The sequence below is a fragment of the Coregonus clupeaformis genome, chromosome 18, assembly GCF_020615455.1.
Source record: "Coregonus clupeaformis isolate EN_2021a chromosome 18, ASM2061545v1, whole genome shotgun sequence".
NCBI lineage: Eukaryota > Metazoa > Chordata > Actinopteri > Salmoniformes > Salmonidae > Coregonus > Coregonus clupeaformis.
In genome coordinates this window covers 16,362,954-16,374,140 of record NC_059209.1, presented here as the reverse complement: position 1 = coordinate 16,374,140, position 11,187 = coordinate 16,362,954, and the positions used below count along the sequence as shown (strand labels likewise).

General features: G+C 39.4%; 1 long non-coding RNA gene and 1 pseudogene across 1 annotated transcript; one reads left to right on the top strand and one right to left on the bottom strand.

Moving 5' to 3' along the window:
• Positions 1-3,639: 3,639 nt before the first annotated feature.
• Positions 3,640-4,734, bottom strand: LOC121550822. Its single transcript, XR_005996987.2, has 3 exons — positions 4,607-4,734; positions 3,996-4,057; positions 3,640-3,780 (listed from the first exon to the last, which is right to left on the bottom strand). It is a non-coding gene; the product is annotated as an uncharacterized LOC121550822 (long non-coding RNA).
• Positions 4,735-7,056: 2,322 nt separating this feature from the next.
• Positions 7,057-10,768, top strand: LOC121550762 (annotated as a pseudogene).
• Positions 10,769-11,187: the final 419 nt, after the last annotated feature.

Here is an 11,187-nt window from a genome sequence, read left to right as displayed (position 1 = left end):
GTGATAAGCGTACATTCTTTATTAGTGTACACACGAACCAAAACAATAAACCAAACGATACGTGAAGTCCTAGGTTATACACAAAACCCTACGGAACAAGATCCCACAAAATACTAGTGCCAAACAGGCTGCCTAAGTATGGTCCCCAATCAGAGACAACGAGCTACAGCTGTCTCTGATTGGGAACCACCCTGGCCAACTTGGATATAAACGATCTAGAACAAAAGCATAGAAAATGTAACAGAAACTCCACACCCTGGCTCAACATTTAAGAGTCCCCCGAGCCAGGGCGTGACAACTCCACACATTTCTTGTTGACAAACTATAGTTTTTGCAAGTCGGTTAGGACATCTACTTTGTGCATGAGACAGGTAATTTTTCCAGCAAATGTTTACAGACACATTATTTCACTTATAATTCACTGTATCACAATTCCAGTGGGTCAGACGTTTACATACACTAAGTTGACTGTGCCTTTAAACAGCTTGGAAAATTCCATAAAATGATGTCATGGCTTTAGAAGCTTCTGATAGGCTTATTGACATCATTTGAGTTAATTGGAGGTGTACCTGTGGATGTATTTCAAAGCCTACCTTCAAACTCAGTGCCTCTTTGCTTGACATCATGGGAAAATCAAAAGAAATCAGCCAATACCTCAGAAAAAAAATGGTAGACCTCCACAAGTCGGGTTCATCCTTGGGAGCAATTTCCAAAAGCCTGAAGGTACCACGTTCATCTATACAAACAACCATGGGACCATGCAGCCGTCATACCGCTCAGGAAGGAGACGCATTCTGTCTTCTAGAGATGAACGTACTTTGGTGCGAAAAGTGCAAATCAATCCCAGATCAACAGCAAAGGACCTTGTGAAGATGCTGGAGGAAACAGGTACAAATTATCTATATCCACAGTAAAACAAGTCCTATATCGACACAACCTGAAAGGCCGCTCAGCAAAGAAGAAGACACTGCTCCAAAACCGCCATTAAAAAAAGCCAGACTACGGTTTGCAACTGCACATTGGGACAAAGATCATACTTTTTGGAGAAATGTCCTCTGGTCTGATGAAACAAAAATAGAACTGTTTGGCCATAATGACCATTGTTATGTTTGGAGGAAAAAGGGGGTCGCTTGCAAGCCGAAGAACACCATCCCAACCGTGAAGCACGGGGGTGGCAGCATCATGCTGTGGGGGTGCTTTGCTGCAGGAGGGGCTGGTGCACTTCACAAAATAGATGGCATCATGAGGAAGGAAAATTATGTGGATATATTGAAGCAACATCTCAAGACATCAGTCAGGAAGTTAAAGCTTGGTCGCAAATGGGTCTTCCAAATGGACAATGACCCCAAGCATACTTCCAAAGTTGTGGCAAAATGGCTTAAGGACAACAAAGTCAAGGAATTGGAGTTGCCATCACAAAGCCCAGACCTCAATCCTATAGAAAATGTGTGGGCAGAACTGAAAAAGCGTGTGCGAGCAAGGAGGCCTACAAACCTGACTCAGTTACACCAGCTCTGTCAGGAGGAATGGGCCAAAATTCACCCAACTTATTGTGGGAGGCTTGTGGAAGGCTACTCGAAACGTTTGACCCAAGTTAAACAATTTAAAGGCAATGCTACCAAATACTAATTGAGTGTACGTAAACTTCTGACCCACTGGGAATGTGATGAAAGAAATAAAAGCTGAAATAAATAATTATCTCTACTATTATTGGGACATTTCACATTCTTAAAATAAAGTGGTGATCCTAACTGACCTAAGACAGGGCATTTTTACTGGGATTAAATGTCAGGAATTGTGAAAAACTGAGTTTAAATGTATTTGGCTAAGGTGTATGTAAACTTCTGACTTCAACTGTATATTTTTTTGGAGGGGCAGAAATGCCTTCCGGAACATGTGAACTTTCTTGTGCCTTAATAACAAACTTGTATGCCATCTTTAATGTGAATAAAATTGTGACATTATGAGCCTAGTTGGTTTGGGCATGAAAAAATACAGGAACCTTCCCGATAGCCATGATTGGCTGAGATAATGGATGGGCTGGACATGCCGAGAGATGAGTTCGGATTGGTCTGCCATGTAGCAGGCTTCTGTCTATAACATAGGCTGCTCAGTATGGGTGGATAATCCTTTCTACCGCTGCTTTTTTAAAAAGATATTACGAAGAACTGAAAAATGTTGCTACTTCTCTCAACACTGCTGCCCTAAATTTAATAGCGCTATCCACAAAGCTCAGTGGGAAAAATTGCTTTCTGGAGGATGATCGTTCCATGCTGACTCTGAAAATGAATCAAACAATGAGGAAATCCCTGATTTAGGTAAAAACATGTTCATTGAACCAGACATTGTAGAGTCTTCTGATGAAAATGGTGGGGAAGAAACGGTGTCTTTGTCACGGAAGAAGTTGACCGAGTTTAGAAATCAGTGGAATGCCCAGTAGAAGCAGTGAGATGATTGCCAAATGCGGAGAGAGTCCAAAAAGAGAACGCAGAAAGAAGGCTGTTGTATAAAACACCTGTTTCCGGATTACATCTTCAAACTAAGGGCAACCATGGCATCCATGACAGAGGGAGAAGTGTTCATCCATGTATACAGGTAAGAGTCAAGCTGCATTTTCAGATATTATACGTTAAAAATTTTGTCAAAAAGTCATTTTGTTTGCAATTCAAGTTTACGGTTAGGATGACGTTCAAATAGTATTGAAGTCGGTCTGAGATTTCCGAGTTCCCAGTTGTTTTGAATGCGGCATTAGAGTTGGGATAATGGTTAATTGTTTAGCTAGCTATCTAGCTAACGTTACATGTCTAAACAAAATACACTATGCAAGCAACCATTTCACTGTACCGTGTACACCTTCTGTATCCTGTGCATGTGACAAATAAACTTAGATTTTCTTTGATATAATGTGTGTTTACCACAGACGGTAATGTGAAGAACAACATCACCTGCATCAAAGTCAGATTAGGATATACTGTAGGCCAAGGACTAGATAAAGTGTATTTTTACTACTACTTTTTGCTACTACTTTCACCACTTTAAGTCTTGAAATCTTTGGTTGTTTACTACACTGTGAATCCTTAAAGAGACGGGTGGGGCTAAGGCTTAAGAGGGAGTGAACGATGCTGAATGGGTGTAGACAAAGAAGCGCTCTCCAGTACGTGTACCAAAACTTTTATCCAATGTAAAAAACAACATTTCAAATGTTGCTACACAGGACCGAATCTAGGTGGCAAAACGCCTTTGTTGGTAACTGAATGGGACTGGCTAGCATATCGTTTAAGGACAGAAGCCAACAAAGTGAATGGGCTGGGGGGCTAAAGAAGGTGTGAAAGGTCTTAGGAAGGCAGTTCTTTCACAGTATGAGAGAGAGTGTATGGAATATTGAGTAGAAATGGCACCTCAAGCGCTCTCATACAAAACAATACATTGAGTGTCTAAGCACAACCAAAACCACCTTCCTTGTCTTAAGGTACTCTCTGTAAACCAGCCCATTGACTTCGACAGATCATTCTTGTCAATAGTAGCCCTTTGCAGGGGAATTTTGTAGACATGTCTTTGTATTGTTTTTTGAGAATCTGATGAGAAGAGAATGACGTGGTTGTGTCATTACTGTTGTAGTCTTGATTTTATACCTTTCAGTGTTCCTTGCTGGTTTCTGTCCCGCAATCTTGTTGTTCTCCATAATCGCAAGGTGTGTCCGCTCCCTCATGCTGGTGTACCCAAAATGCCCCCACTTTAGGGTATTTTTCAACAGGGCATTGTGGAATGACTCCAGATAACCTGAGTTTTACAGTAAGAAAAAGTAAAAAGAGAAGCGTGGTAGACTAAATTGATTACATGGTCTGGAAGGTATTCTGTGGTCCTTAGTCTACCTCTAATCACCTGTAACCCCATAACACCAACCATACAATCAATACCCAATTGATGTTTATACCATGCTTACTGTAAATTGAGCTATCTTAGCCGTCAGCTTGTAAATATTTTGGCCAAATTACCTTCACCTTGTGCAGAGCTAGGGCTTGGAAACTCATGTTGGTGGAATCAGATTCTGTACCACCTAAAACAAAATGCACAACTAAACACAATTTAACTGCTCCACTAATTGTATTGATCTCTATTAGACTGGCTAGCTAAACATACGTAACATGGACATTTCAATATTGTCAGCTTGCTGTTAGCTATCTAGCGTCACTAAAATGGCAGCAAGATTGCTATCCAACTGAGACTGGCTGAGAACCAACTAACCAACCATATACGATTTATACACATTTATCATTGCTACCAACACACTAACAGAGAGTGAGTTAGTTGTATCAACAAGTATATTTTTAGTAACGGAGTGTAACATTACCTAGCTTACATTAGCTAATGTCAGTCAAAGATAGAACGAACAAACAAACATGTTGACTCTGCTGAAGATAGCTACCAGTCTAGCAGTTACTACCATGGCATAGGTCGAAAACGATTGACAGTGTGTATACCAAAAGATAGCTATATAATTTAGCTGATGGCTTTCAGAGTTCAATACCTGTCTGTAATGTGAACTAGCTAGCTAATTTACCCAGCTAGTCCAGCTAGGCTAGCAAGCTAGCTAACCTTAGGTTACCTCTAATTGAGAATCTTCCTTTTGTTGTGAAGGAAAAAAATCAATGGTATCGCATCACTTCTCAGCTGTCGTCAAAATGGATTCCCCATCAGTTCAGCCCGAAAATCCCTCTGAAATTCTCTGGTCACTGCCAGGGGCGGTGTGTTCATTAGGGCGATATGGGCGACGCACTGCCAAACGGGAAAAGGAAGGGATTTTTTTTCTAATAAATTATATCACGGCAACAGTAGTTATCAGTGTTCTAATCTAGACGTCTGATCTGCCACTAAATGTCCAATCAGGCTAAAGTCGTGCTTCAAATGCCCCCCCCTTTTGGGGCGATTTCAGTCAGGTTGAAAATCGCCCCAGAAGTCTCTCATAGACTCTTATGTAAAACTTTTTTTTTTCAAATATCAGAGCTTTCAATACAATCTCTATGGGTTTCTGAGGGCTTGCACTTACGCGCTTTCGTCATACGTAACATAACCATGAACGTAACTAAGAAAAGAGCGGGTAGCAGCGTCAATCAATTCACGTACTACTATCAAGATGGCTAACGTTCAGTGCAACTCGATTGTCTCTTTGAAAGAAGTTCACATCAAAGACCATTCAAAACGAGCTACTGGAGTGTATGCTAGCGGTCATGAGGGAACATATTGTGGAGGAGGTGAAGTCGGCGAACTTCGTAGCTATCCAAGCTGACGAGACCACGGACGTTTCTACACAGACACAGCTGGTGCTTGTGCTGAGGTACATAGATAGCAACCACAAAGTGCAGGAGCGCTTTTTGAGTTCCTTCCCCATCTCGGAATCAACCTCAGTCTCAATCGCCAGTGTGCTTTTGGAGAGACTGAACGGTATTTTTGCCGACGACGAGAAAGTCAAACTGTGGTGCACTGGCACTGTACCAGGTTCTCATGAGCTACAAGCTCCAGGAGACGTTCTCTGAGACTGTGACTCTGTTGAACATCCTCATAACTACTCCCATGACAACAGCTGAAGCTGAGGATGTTTCTCAACTTTGACACGAGTTAAGACATTCCTGCGAAATTCAATGGGCCAGGAACGTCTGAATGCACTGGCCATGCTTTCCATGGAGAGGGAACTAGTCCTCAGCATGCCTGATTTCAATGAGAAAGTCATTGACCGCTTTGCTGCATTGAAAGAGAGAAGAGAACAGTTTCAGTACAAGTAATGTAGCCTCTCTCTCTCTTTGTCCCTCCCTGTCTGTCTCTTTAACACACACACGCCCAAATCAGTTCACAGTTGATGTTGTTTAAAATAGTTATTTTTCATTTAAAAAAAAGTAAAACAAATAAAATAATCTGTTCATGTTCATTTTTACAAATCTATACAATTGGCCAGAATATGGTTGTTCATATTTACAAATCTATACAATTGGCCAGAATATGGTTGTTCATTTTTACAAAGCCATACAGATAGCTGTGTTTACCTTTTCTAGAAATTATTTTCAAATTCTGTTTTCAGGCAAAATGTCTATCACTGTTCATTTTCACAAATATATACAAGAGGGCAGAATATGGAAGTCTATAAAAATTTCTTATTACCAATAACTTGCATCAATGTTTTCAGTAGCCTCTATCAAAAGCTCCTGCTTGCTTGTTGTGAATTATGCTCAGGTGCACATATTTCCAATTCAACCATGAGGCAAAAAATGTGGTAAAAGCTCTTGTTGATCCTGCAATCTGAACAAATACCAAGATGCTGTATTTTCAGCTGATATTTCATTTGTTTATGGAAATGCATATTGTTTATGCAGTGTTGAGGAATGTGAAAGAACACCCTTGATTATTTTTACTGTGATAACTTATTTTGCTTTTGTAAGCCAACACTTTTGAGATCAGTCAATAAATGCTTCTGGCATTGACTTATATGCTGCCCCTGTCTTCATGTTGTTGCTGGACATATCTTTTTTAAAATGTGTGTAGGTCACCTAAATCATCAGAAAAATTGCCCCCCCTGAGAATTTTTTCAGGAGCCGCCACTGGTCACTGCATCATTCTTGATTGCCGCAAGCCACTGGCATAATCGGGGTGAATCTCTGGTAGGTAGAACGGTGAAAGATAACTCATTTTTGCGCATGTTTGTAATTAGCACAGCCAGGCACAGAACACCACACGGGCTTGATGACAAAAATTTGTGAAAAACAAACGTTTTCAAAAAAAATCTTGCCTAGATAAATTCTGAGATTACTGTGTGTTGGTCATTCAAAGTAAACAACGCCATTATTCAAGTTTGTGGGCACGCCCTCTCTACCTAGCGGGTGGTATCAGCATTCGCTATGAATGCAGGACTTCTTGGTTCACTATGAGCAGACGAATACACAGGGAGTCGAAACTTCCTGATTCTACCAGTCAATTGAAAATGTGCTAGTTCTAGCTTGTGGTTTTGATAATTGTGATGTTTATGATAAAAATGTAATGTTGTTAATATAGTTATGACTATATGCTATGGCAGAGCCAGGGTGAAATTCTCCTTTAATAGTAGCTGAGCTTTCGGTCCGTCAACCTTCAATAGAGCCCTACACAGGAAAGACTAGGAGGGAAAGAGTGTCTCCTTCAACTGCAAAGTTTTCAGCCAGTGTAGGGCTAAAATCTTCTACTGGTACCAGAAAAGATAGGTGACAGAGACAATGGAAGGAATTGGGAGCCGTTTCTTACACCTACCTAGTTGTCTCTGATCTGCAAGGAGGAATAACAGAGCGCCATCTTTATTGGAATGAAATGCAGGTCAGGACTTTCTTGTTTCCTACCTCAATTTAGTGATAATTGAATTAACATAAATTAACATATTTTTAGAAAGCTGCTGTAGCATGTGCCATTGCACTGCAGTAGGCCAAAGCTGGTTTGAAAAGTGCTTTTACAAAAAGTAGAAACCTAATATTCCACAAATAACTTTGTAATTTCAATAACAGGTATTTGAATCAACATTTTAGCTTTTAATAATAAACATATGTCTTTACAGGGTTACATGTTAGTTTTTAGGGCACAATGTGTGCTTCAGAAGTAGCTAGAATTCATACATGCCCCAAAATCTTCTTTTCTGGTGCTCCCAATTTTTGTGTTGTGCTCCTAACTTTTTAAAGTTGGGAGCACCAGTGCTACCAATGAAAACAGTTAATTTAGAGCGCTGGCTGTAGGCTTCATGTTCCAACTCATTCTTTGTGTGTGTGTGTGTGTGTGTACCTTTACCACTGTAAATGGAATTAAGGGATGATTGTTCTGTTGATAACCATGGAAATTATACATGGAGAAAATCTATTATGGAGAAGAATGTGAAATTCTGTTAAGTGGTCAACCTTTGCAGATGTCCATAGGGGGCACAGGATTAGATCTGTGAAAACCTTCTTTTTTTTTAAGCTCAAGAGGTAAGCTTAGATATGCAGAAAAATATACATATGTTGGATTAGGCATTAAAAATGCAAGATTCTCCAACTTAAAGATGGGGGGCCTATCCGCCTCACGAATCCCCCCTACCCCCCTCCCAGGCTATCCTCACAGACTACTTTTTGACAAGGGAATTTTCACTGTGTAGGCTTGTATTTGGCTCTGGCACAAGACTTTATGTGACAGGTAAGAGATCCATTCTTTTTCATTAGGTAAACAAAGCAGTAGTCCTTAATAATTAATATGTAATCTATACCTCTGATCACTTTCCAAATTATTTGAGAAAACATCCTGCAATATTGCTCCGCAAATATGCAGTATTCATGATCCATGTTAGAAATAAATAAAACATATGAATTTGAAAGTTTGTTATTAGTCTGTACAATAGATTATTATGATTTTCAAAGAAGTCATATGCACAATTTGCAGTACATTGCATGTCAGTTAAATTTGTGATATAAATGTAAAGTAATTTGACATAGGGCAAAAATATTAAACTGTTTACTGAGCTAAGAGTCTTTTTTTTAAATTATATTGAAAGTTATAATTTACATTCAAATAAGATATTCCGTAAAGGATCATTGTTATGGGGAAAAAATGTGTTGGTGCATGTAGTTTATTGATGTATGTAATTAATTGTTTACTTGAATGTAGACAGTAAAACTGGATATAAAACAAATGGTGTGGGGCACTGCAATTCATTTTGACAACAGACGACATCTGAAGTCTGAAAACTTGTGTGTGATGTCCCTTTCAAGAAAACTGTAAATTGTATTGTTTCTCTTGAAATTCAGACAACAATCACGTACTTGAACCCAAAGTGACGGTCTACCCAGCGTCCAACCCTGATTCGAATGGGAAGACCACCCTGCCTGTCTGGCTAGAGACATGTTTCCAGACTTGGTCAAGATCTCATGGAAGATGGAGGATGCAAACGGCCGAACAGTGGCGGCGCCCAAAGCAGAGACGGAAGTCCTGGAGCAGAGGGAGGAAGGACAGACGAACAGTATGATCATCATCGATAAAGAGAAGGCGTAAAGGAACAAATACATCTGTTCTGTGGCATATAAAGGGGGCCCTAAAGATGTTGAGATACCAAAAGGTAAAGCCAGTCATTGAAATAGTTTTACATGAGTATGTATTATGTTTTTTCATACATCATTATTCATTTAATAATTATTATGTAATATATTTATGAGTAGGTTATCATGTATTCAACCATGTAAAAATGACATAGGCCTATTACCTTTTCAAAGTAAAAAGAAAGTACATCAACATTTGACTCACATTTGGTAATTGCATAGGAATGTTGCAAGTTTAAACAAAACACTTTTTTTTTTTTTACAATTATCCCTGACAGTAGCCTACATAATGCTCTGAAAGCATATTCTTTAATATTATCTTTTTCCATCTCATTCTCAAATGAACCAACTGAAGCTCTTCCAACCACCGGTCCATTCAGAAATGACATGCAGGAGGCACTGATTCTGCAGTTTACCGAAGGTAAAATATATGAGTATTTCATGCAGGGTTAGGGTCAATTCAAACAACAATTTAAAAAGGGAAAGAAATGAAAGTTAGTGGTTTGTTAAATGAATCAATTTAGACAGGTATTAAATCCGATTGCGCTTTGTCGCCATTGCACCTTTCTGAGAACGCATTCACGGTGAACGCTGCTCAATTGGAAATGACCTTCAAGGGCGCTTTTACATATCCTCTTATGACACGGCTCCAGGAGCGTTTAGTAGCCTACCCTGATCCGCGCTACAAAGCATGTGTGAAACGCAAACTAACCCGGGCTGAAACGCAAACTAACCCGGGCTGAAACGAATCCTGGACCGGCGTGAGTGGCGGGTCCAAGATCCAGGACCAGAGTACCAGGAATTGTGATGTGGCAGCGCGAGTCGCATGGAACTTTTTTGCCTGTTGCACTCGCCAAGGTCATGTAAAATGTTCTTATTGCTAAAACGCCCTAAGTGGAGTATAGCCAACAAAATGCGATCGGATAGATCATCTGATCATAGTTTATAGGCAAAGTGCACTTTAAAGGCACATTTCCTATGTTTGCCGAGATACCTTCCACGGTAAATGTTGCATATGTCGGCTTAATAGGAAAATGTATTTTTCAAAACCACAATGCCTGTAACCCGCAATCAGATTGAATCCTTACTCTTTTCTCTTCCCCAGATTTCTTTCAGTCAACGTTTAGTCTGAACCTGGCCTCTCTGGTTTACACAGTGATGATCGTGAAGAGCATGGTGTACTGCTGTGGGATCTCTGTCCTGCTGCATCACAGGAGCTTGGGAAGAGGACCCAGCACCTGTATACACATTAATTGAAAGGAGACCCCCCCACCCCAGTATGGATAGAGTTATAGATAGAGTTGTAGTGGGCTGGGAATGACAAGGATTTTACATCCCATTGAGGTCTAACATTTCATTTGTACTGCTTTTTTTTTTTTTTTACATCTTTTTTTAGATGCTACAATATTGTGAGCCATACATTTCCATGTCTTCCAATAGCTTCAACTGCCAAATATTACATCAATTGCAGCACATTTAATTGTGAATATGGTGTATTGTTTCCCTCTTTATGTGGGTGCTACCCACTGCAGACACATGAATAAAGGTTAAGTTAAGGTTCTCTGAAAAATAAGCATAGCAAATCTTGAAGGTAGGTATATTTTGATTTAAATTTAGACTTTTTTTTATTAAAATTGCCCTGCAATATGTCATAGTGGTAGGCCTAAATATGTACCATTATCCAATATAATATTTAGTAACTTGTCTTGTATTGAAGTGTAATTTTTCTCAAGAAATAAGAGTTTGTTTTCTAATGTAGCTTTTATTTTTGCTTTAAATAACTAAATTCTGAGGGCTTATTGAGCAGACAAATTGGTCTATGCGTAAAATCATTTTTTTGTGCTTTTTTACGTTAATACAATGTTTTTTTAAACATATTTTTTTACATTGATACAGCTTGTATGAAGAGTGACATTTTCCTTGAGTAACACAGCCTGCTCAAATTAACCAAGTTGCTCAAAATAACCATATCCTTTCAGATGAGGATGGATTTAATAATCGCTGCCTTCGTGAACGAAAGGTTACAACAAAAATGGTTCTGCAAATTATTGTAAAAAACATTTTTACAGTTCTGTGCTGTTTTGTATGAATAAAGGCTACTTAAAACCCCCCA